Source organism: Musca autumnalis, unplaced genomic scaffold, assembly GCF_047663935.1.
Source record: "Musca autumnalis isolate F117 unplaced genomic scaffold, ASM4766393v1 scaffold_3, whole genome shotgun sequence".
NCBI classification, from domain to species: domain Eukaryota; kingdom Metazoa; phylum Arthropoda; class Insecta; order Diptera; family Muscidae; genus Musca; species Musca autumnalis.
Window position 1 is genome coordinate 151,447,885 of NW_027411866.1, and position 16,129 is coordinate 151,464,013.

The 16,129-nt window shown below is 36.1% G+C and overlaps 1 protein-coding gene across 4 annotated transcripts in view; it reads left to right on the forward strand.

Moving 5' to 3' along the window:
* The window catches only part of LOC141397928 (uncharacterized), a 130,846-nt gene that overhangs the window by 69,799 nt on the left and 44,918 nt on the right, over positions 1 to 16,129 (forward strand). The window lies entirely within an intron of this gene.

Here is a 16,129-nt window from a genome sequence, read left to right on the forward strand (position 1 = left end):
ATTCATTCATTCATTTATTCAATGTCCAACAAAGTGCATTTACGAAAATCTTTTCAAACAAACAAAACAACAAACTTTAATGGTGTTGACAACAACATTAGGGGTATTTATCTATATCTACCTGCCGGAGAAGACTTTTTCAGACTTTTAATTTTGTGGTTAGAGGGGAGGTGGAGAATACAAATCTGTCAACTTTAAGTGACAAAAAACGTAAAGTTTTCTTTTGTGTGACAAATAAAAAAAGGAGTGTCTTTTTTTGTTTGTTTCGTGGTGTGCCAGACTAATTTGCTTTTATATGTCATGCCATTAGGTTTGGGATGTTACAAACTGTCTTGAAGTTTTTAGTTTTTTTTAATCAGATTTTATTAGGGTGTCTTTGGAAATACAGAAGTCTTAAACTACTGTTTTAACGTTAAATTTCGGAAGGCCAATAAGGGATTTCTTAAAATTAAATGAATATATCCCTTCTCATGCATTTATTTCCAATCGACTTCCCTAACTTTTCTTACCATTTTTTTCTTTTTATTTGTATGTGTATGGAAAATCTGCTAATTTTGTTAGACTAATTTTTTGACAGCTTTTTTCCCAACATTTAATGTTTTAATGAAAATGAGACCAAAAGAATTGCTAAAAATACATGGCAATTAAATTTTTAGAATGCTATTTGACCGGGAAGAAGAAGTGAAAAAAGAAGGAGTGAAAACTAATAACTGTTTGGTTGGAAAAATGGAACTCATTACATTTTAGTGAAATAGGTTTTTATTAGGTTTTGGAATTTTTATTGTAAGGGGATTGTGCATGTTTGATATAATTAAAATGATTAGACCAAAGTTTTGTATTTAGAATATTAATTTTGGATACAATTAAAATTTTCAAACTGCTTCCAAACCAGCAACAAAAATTTGAAAGCCTCGTGAGTCGAATAACCCATTACAAAGTAATGTAAACAAACTACTTTCTGCGTTACAATTACGTTGAAAAATAAAGGGTTATTTCTTAAAAACATTACAAGGCAAAGCTAGCTACTTACTTTACTCCTTACTTAGTAATGAGTACGGTGGCACAGAACGTGTGTGTCCGGCCATCTATCGTTTTTCCCAAATTCTGTCAGAATCCCTGAACAAATTTCCGATTCTGATGCCGAATTCGTATCGAATACGGTACGAAATTGTATGGACGATTTGGAAAGTTTTTATAAAGAAATTCTAAAAAAATATTAGAGTTTCGTGACGAATTTGGAAAAAAATTCTTAGAAAATTCGGATAAAAATTTAGATTTTCTGAAAGAAATCGTTCCCAATTCGGAAATAATTCTAGGAAATTCGGTGCAAAATTTAGATTTTCTGAAGAAAATCGGTCCGAATTCAGAAATTAATTCTGGAAAATTTCCGAGTTCGGAAGGAAATTCTGTAAAAATTCGAAGAAAACTTCAGATTTTCTGAAAAATTTCAGAAACAATTCTGACGCTGACGCCTTTGATATTGACCCACAAGTTTCGTGCTGAACAGAACAAACCCCCACTCAGAGACAATTTTCTTTTAATGCGCTATTTATGAAGCATTCTAATTTCAAACTTTGTAATGATTTTGCCTGTTGTTATCATTTTTGATTAATAGTAGAACAATGTGCACGAGTACGTTGAAGCTATAAACACTAGCTTGAATTATTATATGTTGGATTTATACATATTACAAAAAAATTTAAAAATTGTATATGCGAATTTTATAACCAGTCGACATTAGATTAGAAATTAGAAATACGAACGAATTCGGAATGAAGATTCTTAAGTTTCTTCAGAAAATGTTCAGAGATTCTTAAAAAAAAAAACTTATAGAAAATCGGTCCAATTTCTGAAAATATTAGAGAATTCGGCAAATTTCTAAAAAAAAAATATTCAGAAAATCTCAGAAAAAAATTGGAAATCAGAGCCCTCGGAAAAATTTGTTAGCTGGGGTATTATATGATGCATTAATATTAAAAAAATTAAAAATTGTATATGGGAATTTTTTTTAACCAAACACTTTGTTTTTCGACAACAACCGAATAAAAAAATCTCTTAGAAAATCGATCAGGAATCAGAACGAATTCGGAACGAAGATTCTTAAGATTCTTCAGAAAATGTGCGAGATTATTAAAAAAAACTTTTGGAAAATCGGTACAATTTCTAGGAAAATATTAGAGAAATCGGCAAAATTAAAAAAAAAAAAACAAGTAAAAAACTATCAGTCGGCTTTCCGACAGAGATATACCCTCAGCCTATGTGAGTTGAAACTTTCATCTACGGAAAGATCAAATGTATGTAGTGTCTTTTCAGAATTTGTGGCGCTTTTTGAACATTTGGGAACATACAGACAAAAATGTGGATTAGGATTAAAGTTCAAAAGTGTTGCGGAGGAAGTACTTGAAGGAATGGACCGGCATAGTCCATTACCAAAGTGGATCTTATTTTTGATAGAAATCGCACCCATTGGTCATTTCAGTGGGTCATCGTATAACGTTTGGACTAGTATGATAGGAAGTATGAACTTGTCCACTGAATATCGCTTTAAACAGGACCACAACGAATAGTATCGGCATACATTTCCCAAGCATCTTCGAACAGACCCTAAACTGCACTTAGGCTAAGATGTTGCTCTTTTGCAGGGGAGGTACCTTAAGGAGAGGACCAATATGGACCATTTTAGAAGTTAAACCAAATTTGGCCAAAATATTAGAAGATCCAAAGTTTGAACCAAATTGGTTACCTCGTTCAAGAAAGTGTATCATACATACCATTTTAGTGACATTTTTTTAAATTTTGGCGGTGAAGTACTGGAAGTTGTGGACCGGTATTGCCCATCTTCGAACTGAAACTGAGTTTGGACAAAATATGACGAAAACGATGGTGCTATAGGGTTTTTTACAACTTTCGGACTTTTTTCAGGAAGTATTTACTTGCCCCTGAACAAACATGTACCATCGTAAATGGGGTCAGTAAATGCAAGTTGCTTCAACAAAAAACAAAGTGATTCGAGAGCAGGTCTTAAAGTGAACATATCTGAAATTTTGTGTAGGAGGTACCCGATTTAGTGGACAAATATACAGCCCTAGAAATAATTATATGGTACATCCATGATTATCTTTAAACTTATATTTAAGGACTATTATCCAGATGTTATTAATTTACGTTAGTAGTGGTTAGTGTGCTTGTTCATACCTATGACTGCCGACCTTGTGTGCCTTATATACATATCCGTAATATTACTCAAATAAATTTTTCTTTGGAAATAATTATATGGTACACGGAAAAATTGTAAAGATTTCATTTCACTACAAAGGACCTGAACAAAATTATTGACATAAAATGTATTTAGGATTATGTGCAATAAAAAACATCCATGTTGAGAACAATTGGAATGGTTCGCATTAGGTTCTGTCCCTGGCTACAGCCCTGGAAAACAATAAGATCGTGGAAACTGCGTTATGGACAGAAATCATGCAATATGAAATCTATACGATGATTTTTTTTTACTTTTCTTAAAATTTTTAATCAGATCTATCCAATAGAACGAAATACTTTCAATATCTCATCCCCCATAAGGTGTTTGTAAATTTCCTGACGACTACAATTTGGGTCTGGATCAAATTAGTGACCAACAAAACGTTATGTAATCAAACAGTGCACTCTTTTTACAACTTTTAATTGTAGAAAATAAACAAACGATAAAATAAAAATTAAAAACGGCAAGTTATAGTAATGTTAAATACTAAAATAATAGCAGAATTCCCTGAAAACACCAATGAGCAAAACATTACAGTTGCCTACTCAGTTTTTCGATATAGTGGCCTATTGTATGTTCTCGAAACGGGTATATATTATCTAAATTTCTCGTTTTTTTGTCACTTTAACTGATATTACACCGTTATATTGTGCATATGTGTCTGTCTAACAGGTGCATGTGTTTTATCATGCTTCGGCACAATAAAGAACAAGTTTGGTGTTAAATTTGGCCTTTCTAATAGTACGAAAACTTCCATTTTTTTAATTTTTTTAAAGCTTCCGTTAGTTATCTATAATTTAAAGTTGAAAAATCTGCATATTGTTTGATTACGTAACCTTTTGTAGGTCACTTATTTGGTCCTGACCCAAATTATAGCCGTCGGACAGATTATAAACTATTTATTTGCATTTATTACACAATTTATATTGAACATGTTCATCTTTCTTATTTAGTTTCAATTGAAAAATTTGTGAAAATGTACAAAAATATTGTTCTAACCTTGCAGTTTAACAAAATTTCGGCCTATATGCCAATATGCAATTGTCATCTTGTTTCCAGGGTCATATTAAGAGACGGAATGATATACAGCCTATTCTGATTGTACTTAAAGTTCATGCAACTGCGTTGCACATAATCCAAAATTAATGTTATGTCCATATCAGTACTTAATCTTTTTGTATTTAAATAAGAACATAAAGATTTTACATTGTACCATATAAATATTTCTCAAGAAAAGTCTTTAAAAGAATATTGTTATTAAAATAACGGTATATGTATAAATGCCACAAGATCAACAGTTATAGGTTAGAATAAGTACCTTATACACTAAAAACATAAATTATAAAAATTCCGGTTATGTACATTTTTAAGGAAAATTTGGACATCTTTATGTTTGTACCATATAATTATTTCTAGGGCTGTAGTCTATATTCGAACCTGATCTAACCCTTCAAGAGTTAACGTGAGCACAATTTGTCCGAACATTTTTGAACTTTTGTGGGGGAGGTACCTGAAGGAGTGGACCGATATGCCCATCTTCAAACTTAAACTATGTTTAGGCGAAATATTACGATACCCAAAATTTGGTTCGAATCAGTTGAACCGTTCGAGAGTTATCGTGCGCACCAGCCAGACAGACAGACGGACGGACATGGCTAAGTCAACTCCAAATTGTCTGAAACGGATTTTTTCCAAACATACTTGGGGTCTAAAACCATTATTTCTATGAGGCACATTTTGCCCGTATGAAAGCGTATATACTTTCGTTAGCATAAATGCTGAGGGTATAAATATCCAGAGAATCTCGGAAAAAATCGGAAATTGGAGCCCTGGGAAAAAATTGTTAGATGTGTACCTAGCAAAATCCCACCCAATATTTAAGACAAACTCTACATCGGCCGTTTTTGTGCACCAGGTTGGCTCGGAGGAATCTTCGATCAGGGGCCGTCATCTCAACAATTATGAGTTTTTGTTAGTGTACGGCTTCCCCCACCCGGGCACGTTAAAAATATCTAGAGAGATAGTTCCAAATGTACAAACGAGAACCTCTAAATCAACGAGCTTATCAGGCAGGCTTTGTCAGTATTCACACTGATACAGTTGCACAGTTAATACAAACCCCATCCCCACCTCCAACGCAGCAGAAGAACGCCAGCTGCCAAGGCAAACACGTGAGTTTTTAGCCCAGTTAAAATCCGGGCGATGCAGCGGCCTCAATGCGTAACACATGTCTTGCTTGTGGATTGGAACCGGACTCGCCTGTTTTCTAATTCATTATAGGTCGCAGCCAGTCCAGATTGTAGAATTTTTGAATCTGGACACAGAGCAACAAGAACCAGATAATTGAAAAATATATATTTTTGTTAGTGTATGTACGTATATATCCCCTATCGGGGATATATTGCAGTATCCCCGATAGGCTGCTCTGACCTCTTTTGGTCCGTTTGCTACATTCGCATCCATCACATGTCAACATCGGTGAGATGTTATGGATGTAGGAAATGGGTATACTTCCGAGGCTGTTCTGGTTTTAGCCGATTCCATGACTACTGCGACAAGAGTTATGTTGCCTCCTGCTGCACCAGAACATCTCGCAAAGTGTTCCCAACGTCGTCGTCGAAATTCTAGAAACCCTGTTGTTGTTAAGCGCCTCGAAAATTCATAATTCCTGCAATTCAATTACAACGGTGTCCGCAATAGAGTCAGTGAAATTGCAGACTATTTGAGTTGGGGAAAAAATGCAACAACGCACGGTCACCTGTTGCTTGCAACATTGTGATGGTTATAAAAGTTTTTCGGAAGGATCGTACAAGAAGCGGTTGAGGAGAACTTTCCTTCCTTATACACCAGTCTGTCCAGCACAGACCTAGCTCGCTTCAACCTGATTCTAGTGACCCATACATGGAAAGTATGCGAGTAGCAGTAAAGTATGGGTCTACAGAAGTAGAGGTGCTTAATGTATAGTTGTGACCTGCGTTATTTAACTGATATTATTTCGCTTTTGAAGGGCAATAACCGTCTGGTGCTAGGTGACTTGAAATCCTCATCATTATCTTTGACATTCCATTCTAGGCAATGACTGTACAGTGGCGGCTCTGAGGACCCAAAAGTTAGCGAACTTACTATTGAAGTACCTACTAGCCTAGGCGACCATTAGACCACCTTAAGCAAGGCCTCATTGGTATAGGATTAAGTAAGTTGAATTGATTTAACCGTTGCCTTCAATAACTCTCGAATCCGGGAAAGAAAGATGGAAGAACATCTGATACTTTCAACGGCGTGTCAGTGACAGATCCAGTGAGTCATGCGTGTTATTTTAACCCGCGATATATAGAGCATCCCGTATGAAAGCCCTCCCAGCCGAGGAGGTACCACCACAAGTTACAATGAGCAATATTGCAGATGTCACCCGAAACTCGAAAACGTTCAATGCGCTAGTTCTTAACCTGTTAAAGGCCTTCGATACCGCGACCATGCCAAGCTGTTCGGGAACACTGAGAAGGCTTTCGTCAAGCCGTATTTGAAACTTTGGATAATGAACTATATACCCAAAGATATTGGCTTTAAAATTCGATAACATGTTTAAGTCGCCCTCGCAAGCCACAGTTATTTGCAACAAGACCAGAAGTAAAAGCAAGGACCTGAAATCAGTTCGCCTCTTACAAAGTAAAAGGCCTGTCTATGTTAAGCTATGCGACACCAGTATGATATTCAAAGTTAGCGCTACGCTTATGAGGTTTATGAGGAGGTGTATATTTTACCGCAGCATCAGCACAACATCATTTTAGGGATGCTTACAACGACCCAAACAGGTACAATCTAATGGACAGGCTTCCCCCACCCGGGAACGTTAGAAAAGATCTACAGAGATAGTTCCAAAGGTACAAACGAGAACCTCTAAATCAGTGATGGCCAAAAACCACACATTTGCAGATTCTAACTTGCGCTAGTGTGAGTGGAAACGTAAACAATGCGTTAACCGAACGAATGTGTTTACAGTGTACGTGTGTGTCTTATGCCCGCGGGCATAGGAAAATTGTTGTTGTGGCCATCACTGCTCTCTAAATTAACGAGCTTATCAGGCAGGTTTCGTCAGTATTCACACTGATACAGTTGCACAGTTAATACAAAGACCACCCCCACCTCCACCGCAGCAAAAGAATGCCAGCTGCCAAGGCAAACACCTGAGTTTTTAGTCCAGTTAAAATCCGGGCGATGCAGCCGCCTCAATGCGTATTGGACCCGATACCTAACACATGTCTTGCTTGTGGATTGGGGCCGGACTTACCTGTTTCCTGATTCATTATGGGTCGCAGCCAGTCCAGATTGTAGAACTTTTGAATCTGGACACAGAGCAACAAGACCCAGATAATTGAAAAAAATATATGGGAACGAAAATATGTGCATTGTTACAGCAACAACAACAACAATATTATGAACTATGGCGACACATTATTTGAAGCTTTGGAATGAAATTTTCACCAATTTTTAGAATGACAGTTGTCCTATATATGGCTGCCTCCCCACAAAAGTTGTTTTGTTTTGCTAAAATGGTGCGCACGGTGAAACTCGAAGGAAGCAACCGAATTGATTCAAACTTTGTTCATTGTAATATTTCTTCCAGACACACATAATGGTCCGAAAACTCTAAAACACATTGCCTCACACCAACTAAAAGATTGATGAGCACGATAACTTACGAACTAAGTATCCTTGGCCGACACCCAGTTTCAAGAAGGTATATATCGGATACCACATTTGAATACATCCCTGTCAAAGTTTAAAATGTTGGCATAAGTGTAGTTTAAAAATTGTTCGTTAGTTTTAAAATATTTACCGAAGTTAATCCGATTTGGTCCTGTTTACAGCGGTATTCTGCGCCCAAAATTGCTTGTGGGCATTACATTGGTCGAAAACATCGTAATATATTTTTCGGACTACTAACTCTTTCCAGTACCTCCCTCACTAATGTTTAAATTTGTCGCTTAAGTGCAGTTTAAGTTAGTCCTTGTGATTCGGATTACAACCATATAATTTTTTTTGTGGGCTAGTCCATACTTCTTGACAAAGTGACCCAAAAGCTTTAAAAATCCTACGGTGTTCAACTAAAATGGCAGGTTGGCATAATAACAGAAGGAATGGCTGTCAAAATGACCTCCACTTCCAAAATGTACTATGTCGGTCCATTCCTTAAGGTAGCTTCTCCGCAAAAGTTTAACATGTTTGCTATTTAATCAGGTTTAAGGCTACTACTCGGATCGTGTTAAAATATTAATTTTAATCGGGAATTGTCCGGATGTTCTAAAATTTTGGAAAGTTCTAAAAACACCGCCCAAGTGGATATTTTTTTGGATTGGACTGTGTTAATTGAGTTTGTTGTCAGTGGAATAATGGGACCCACTCTTTATGACGCCTAAAAATGTACTCTGTACCAGACTTCTTTTTTCACGTACGTAAAATATATATTTGTTATACAATTTGAGTTCTGTTTATAGGACCCTTAGGTCCCCCACTCCTGTTACTTTGTTCTTTTCTTTTTTCACAGTCGTAGTTATCAAGTGCGTCGGTAAAGCCGACCGGTTCTGTTTTACTTGCTTAATTAAAATGCCCTAATATTTCACATCCATATGTGCCTTTAAAAACCCTCATCACTTTGAAAAAATCTTTGCAAATTCTTAGCTTAATTTGGAATTTTATTTCAAAACTTTTACTTCTAAATAAAAAACTGTTCACTCCTCTCTTCCGTTTCTCATTCTATATGACATAATTTTCGCTAGTAAATTTATTACACAATATGACGTCAATTATGATTTTGTAGCAGAGGAAACCAACCGTGGAAACGGTTAATAAGTTCGGGAAAAATAAACCCAAAAGAAGACACAGAATAAAGATTTACGATTTGTGTTACCGAGTCATTTGAAAATGAGAAAAAGGCTCGAACCCTGAAAATTGGCAAAACAAAAAATATACATACCAGCAGAAGAGCTGATGTCCCATCACACGATTTGCTAGAAATGGTTATGGCTGAGTGATTTTAAAGCTCAGCACAAATGCCTTGTCAAGTTTCGATAACAATAAATTTTTTATGTAAAATTCAAAATAAGGGACAGCGCAGCACACCCAACCAACATCATCCTACCACACCCTATTATTGTGCGTTCAAGAGTAGATGTTTGAAATGACCCCAAAAAAAAGTCAGAAAGGGTATAAGCACAACAACAACAACCAACAGCTATCGTATGAAACTATTTTCTGTGGCTGCTGTCATTAAAATGAAAAATTAACAAACAAATTTTCGTTGATGATGACTTTTCGTTGCTATGCCATGGCGGCGTTGTTGTTGTTATTGTTTCCCTTTGTTGGCTTGGTGGTATTAAAATTCGTCAACCATGATTCCCGTCCGCTCAACCACAGGAGAACGCAACAATAATCGAGACCAACATGCTTATAAATTATAATAACTAGAAAGGAAGGCAATCAACAAGTCCTTTGCTGTTGTTGTAATAAAGAATGTCACATTTTATTAAGATTTTCGGGAGGAGAATTACCGCACCGGAAATTATCTAATTTTTTGAACGAGAATTCCGGTTGGGAGTTTAAAAAATAAACAGGATTTTCGTATAAAAACTCAAAAAGATTCGCAATGTTACTATAAACTGGATTAAAAATAAAAAATGTTGAACGTTTACGGGGGGAGGACCTTAAGAAATGAACCGACATATTTCAATTTGGACTTGGATCTAATTTTGTGACTAATTTCTTTCGATAGATGTTGGGTCATTCAGGCATTTTACTGTAGGACTGTTTAAAACTTTTGGATTATTAAGCCAAGAAGCATGGACTTACCAAAGAAAAGAAATATATCGTTGTAATCAGGAACAGACTGCTTTCGGTACAAATTTAATTCTCAAACATCATTCATGTGAATATTTTGAACTTTTGTGAGGTAGGTGTTGTCCAACATAATCCATCCATAATCCATCGCGTAGGATTTTCACAGTAGAATTTTTAGATTTTTTTGGACCATTGACTTGGCCATGCAGAACAGTAAGTATATCGCTATTAACAAGACCGCAAGAAACAACATTGGTTAAAATTTCAAAACTTTTCTCAAACAGACCAGGAACTGCAGGACTTGAGCGAACATTTTTTGTGAGGGAAGTACCCGAAGGTGTTGTCCGATAATTATTCATGGAACTTGATGTACTTTTAGAGAAACGTTTACAGTGCACCCAGAGAAGAGATATTGTAGGAGCAATCATATTCAAAGAACAAAATAGTGTATTGTAAAAATCTGAAAATATATATATTGTTGGCCCAACAATATATTTTGTGCCAATATGGTTCCTGACATAGAATATATGATTGAAACAACAATATATATTTTCAGATTTTTTTTTAAATACGATATTTTGTTCTTAAAAATATGATTGTCCCTACAATATATCTTCTCTGCGTGTGTGCAAAATGTAGATCACAGCTTTTGCATCATTATCTCTGGAAGAATGAATTTGCCTTCGAAAATAGTTTTGACCTAATACATCCTTCAAGAGTTAGGTACGCACCATTTTGAACATTTAATACTAGTCGGAGCTGAGCAATTTTGCTGGAGTCGGAGTCGGAGTCGAAAAAAATAACTCGACACCGACTCCGGGCAATTTTTTTCTACGTTATAGAAATATAACATTAAATTTGGAACAAGCAATTTCTTTAAAAAAATCATTATTTATTTTAAAAGAAAGTTATAAGAAAACATATATGCAAAGGGTATATTATACTAAGTTAAAGGACAATTGACAGGATATTTACTATCCTCTGAAGTGTAGTGTATTCATCCCTACTTTGTTGATCCAATTGATTCTTAACATTTTTTGCAAACAAAAGTAAAGTTCTATGACAATCGAATTAAGATGGTCTTCTCACAAAGGTCTATGGTATTCTCATCTTGTTTTTTATGAGTATTTATCTTTGTCTTCTATTAAAGACATTGTGGTCTCTATGGGAAATCTTACGGAATACCCCGTGCAGCAAAATGGAAGTTAAGATCTGGGAGAGAAAAAATTCTTTTTCGGAATGAAAGCCCCAATTTAGAACCCCAACGGATCCCATAGTTGAAATTTCTGAGTTATGACATAATAATTTTTTTGATTGATTCAAAGGGAAAAAAATCGATGTCGGATATCAAATACTTGTCCTAATGGACCGATCCTACATAAAATGCTCCTAGAAACATTTTTATACCCTCAGCATTTATGCTAACGAGGGTATATACACACTAGACTGGTTTTAACTTAAAGGGAAAAAATCGATGTCGAAAATGTTTAGTTATGTTAAAAATTAAGATTGCCAAAGTTTGTAGGATTACTTATATAGCCACTACAAAGAACTGGTAAACTGTTTGCATCGATTGGACAGTAAATATGGTGTATAGTGCGATATCTTTGAAATTCGACAAAGGCGACATACAAATTTGTGTGGGACCAAAGGAAAATTTTCACAAAATCACTCTAGAGGCCACATTTATTGTCCAATCGATGCGAACAGTTTACCAGTTCTACAAAAAATTTTGAAAATCGGGTCAGATTTTAATTTTGGCTATACAAAGAGTCCTTAGAAACTTTGAGGCCCCAGTGGCACGTGTTAACATATTCCGATTGAGCTCAAACTTTGGCAATCTTAATTTTTAACAAAACTAAACATTTTAGGAGGGTGCCGCATAAAAAAATCCAACATCGATTTTTTAAAACCACTCTAATATACACTTTCATACGGGCAAAATGTGCCTCATCGAAATAATGGTTTTAGACCCCAAGTATGTTTGGACGAAATGTGTTTCAGACAATTTGGAGTTGATTTAGCCATGTCCGTCCATCTGTCTGTCTGGCTGGCTGGAGCGCACGATATCTCTCGAACGGAGCAAACGATTCGGTCCAAAATTTGGCTTTCGTAATATTTTGCCCAAACATAGTTTAAGTTCGAAGATGGGTTATATCGTTCTACCAGACTAAGATGAAGTTCCAATATGGACTCAATCGGTATCACATCATCGGGTACCTCCCACACAAAATTTCAGAAAAGTTCAGTTTAGGACCTGCTCTCTAATCGCTTTGATTTTTGTTGTTACAACTTGTATTCACTGTGTCCCATACGAGGGTACAAGTTTCATAAGGGACAAGTCCATACTTCCTGAGAAAATAGCCTAAATGGTGCAAAAAACCCCTATGACACCGTGTGTAGTTGTTGGAGCGCGAGATAAATCTCGAACGGATCTGCCAATTTGCCCCAAAATTTGGCCTTCGTAATTTTTTGTCCAAACATAGTTTAAGTTCGAAGATAAACAAGATCGATCCACTCCTTCAGGTACCGCTCTCACAGGTCCACCCCTTCAGGTACCTCCCCCACAAAAGTTCAAAAATGTTCGGAAAAATTATGCGCACGATAACTCTTGAAGGGAGTGACCGATGTAATCCATACTCTGCACATCCTAATATATCTAACAGGAATATATCAGGTTCGAATATGGACTATATTTGTCTACTCCTTCTGGTATCTCCCACACAAAATTTCGGATAAGTTCACATTAAGACCTGCTCTCGAATCACTTTGTTGGAGCGATTTGCATTCGCTACCTCCATTACGACGGTAAACGTTTCTTCAGAGGCAAGTCCATATTTCTTGGTCCATATTTCCCGAAAGGTGTAAAAAACCCTATGTCACCATATGTGGCTCTCGAACTGTTCTATTGATTTGGTGCAACATTTGGTCTTTGTCATATTTTATCCAAACTTAGTTTCATGGGGCAATAGCGGTCCCCAACTTCCGGTACTTCTTTCCAATATTTAAAAAATATTAGAACGATATCACTTGAATGGTGCAACCAATTTTGTCCAAACTTTGGTCTCCTAATATTTTGTCAAAATTTAGTTTAACTTCTAAAATGGCCCATATCGGTCCTCCCTAAGGGTACCTCCCCCACAAAAGTTCAACATTTGTGTTAATTCCTAATCTACATTTCAAGTTCAAATGTTCAAAAAGGGCCACAAAATTCTGAAGAGACCCTAAATACATTCAATCTGTCCGTAGATAAAAGTTTCAATTCACATTGGCAGAGGGTATACTCAGTCGGCAAAGCCGGCTGACACTTTTTCACTTGTTGTAGAATATTTACATGCACGAAGTCTGATCGTGTGCTAATTTTTCAGTTCCAGAAAACATCCATCTGCCTACGTGCTGAGTGGTGTACACAATATATCTCAAATATGTCAATAAAATTATCCACTCCACACCAAAGTTCAAAATGTGATCGCTGAATTTTAGTTTTAGTTTTAGGGGTGATCCCTACTTATAAATTTCAGAAAAAAGTAGAAAGTATAAGTAGCATAGAATATGTGGTCAATTTTTTAAGTCGATCGGAATAATATTGCCTTAGTATGAGCGTTGGATGGGAACAATTTATTTTATTTTGTATGCAGCATATATGCTGTGTTTTTCTCGAAATCGGCCACAAAAATATATGACAATTGGTTTATTAGTTTTCGAGCTAGAGTTGGCACCGCAAAATGCTTTATTAAAAACAGGGTTTCGTAGACGTCCTCAAAACTTTGTACTATTTTAATCAGATGGAGAAAAAATCTGCCAAAAAGTTTCGTAGTTTTCTCGGAAAGAAATCATGAAAAATGGTTTTTATTGAGCTTTACAACTGGGGGTCTCTTTTTAAAGCTAAGCACACTAAAATGTTGGCTTACATCTAGTTTGAAACTTGGCCATAAATTGCTTATAATTTTTATAGCACGGATTCCTTATGATTTGTATTGCCCCTTCATTTTCACATATTTTGAAAGTTTAAAGATTTTCTCACGCGAAATAATTCCGACAAAAACTTTCTAACTTTGCTATTTGTCAATGTAAGATGCGGCAGAAACAATATTGATATGTTCGAATGTATTCGAACGAATGCTCTTTCTAATGAATATGTAACGAAAAACCAACACATTAGTTTATATAGGCCAAAATATAGGAAAAAGTTAAAAATTTGTGCACAATTTATTCATTTTTAGTGGTGTAGGAATTCACTCTAGGAGTCGGAGCCGGAGTCGTGAAAAAATTCGCCTGGAGTCGAAGTCGTGCCAAAAATATATCGTCGTTCTAAGAATTCGTATGAATGTTTACGAATTCTTAGAACGACGATATATTTTTGGCACGACTTCGACTCCAGGCGAATTTTTTCACGACCAAAGCATTGGTAAACGTGTCTGCAGCGATAGTTTAAAATATTTTTGTTGTTGCTGTAGCATCGCAATTACTTTCTTTCGTATAAATTTTTAAGTTATCTAGTTCTGGTTCCTTTGTGTCTACATGCAAAAATTCTGCACCCTAGACTGGCTGCGTCCATAATGAATCTGGAGAGAGGTGATTGCGTTTTAAATGGTCAGTTAAACAAAAGCAGCGTATCGTTCTGTTCCAAACCACATGCAGAGCATGTGTTAGGTACGGTGCTATCAATTTAGGTGGCTAAATAGTTCGGATCTTGATTGGGTGGTGGGTCGTCTCCAAATAAGGCATTGACACTGCATCTCTGAACTCCAAGCCTGCCTGTTAAGTATATATATTCTTGATCAGGGTCAAATTCTGCGTCGATCTATGCCTTTCCGTCCGGCAGTCTGCTGTAATCACTCTAGCATTCACAGGAATGGACATGGGGTTGGGAAGATGCGTCTTTTGTTTTCAGGCAAGTCAAGTTCGATGATGGCCTATATCGGTCCACGTTTTAGTATAGCTCCCATATAAATGCACCGCCAGATTTGAGGTATTTTGACGTTTTTAAAGATATTATCATTTAAGGTCCATACTACAGTACCTCCCAATTTTCGGTATTTTCAGGATTTTAGTTACAATTTCTAACCAAATTATCTGTAGTTTGACATTTGAGGTTCCTAGTGGTCCGAAACTTCCCACTAAAAATTGCGAACATACAGTCCCCATTTAACGGTACCTCCCGATTTTCGGTACTTTGAGGATTTAAGATGTAGTTTGAGATTTGAAACATCCACGAAACTTCTCCAAACAAAAAGTCCATAGGTCCATGTTTTGGTATAGCGCCCATATAACGGTACCTGCCGGTTTTCTGTTTTTTGAGGGTTTCAGGTCCTTTTTTTTACGGAACTTCCCGATATTTGACATTTGGGATTCCCAGAGGTCACATAAAGTTTTCACTAAAAATGTGCAATATAATTTTAATATAGGCCCCATCTATGCGTACCTCCCGATTTTCGATATTTTAAGATTTTTAGCTGTATTTCTTGACAGAACTTGCTGTAATTTTACATTTGAAGTTGCTATTGATCACAACACTTATCCACCAAATGCTATCAACATAGGTCCATGGTTTGGTATATAACGGTACCTCCCGATATTAGGTATTTTAAGGATATAAGCTACCCTTTTTGACCGAATTACTTGTAATTTAACACTTGAGGTTACCAGTAGTCACAAAACATCTGTACCTAACATTGTCAACATAGGTCCATACTTTGGTATATCCTCCATATAACGGTACTTTCAGATTTTCGGTATTTTGAGGATATAATCTAAATTTTTTGACCAAACTACCTGTAATTTAACACTTGAGGTCCCCAGTTGGCAAACAATATCTCCACCAAAAATTGTCAATCCATGTTTTGGTATAGCCCCCACATAACGGTACTGCCCGATTTCAGGTATTTCGACGTTTTTAGTCACATTTTCAGACCGAATTAGCGAATGTCAAATTATCATTTAGGGTTTTTAGTGACCAAAAAACTTATATTCCAAAAATTATGGACAAATGTCCTTGTTTTGATATCGCCCCCATATAACGGTACCTCCCGATTT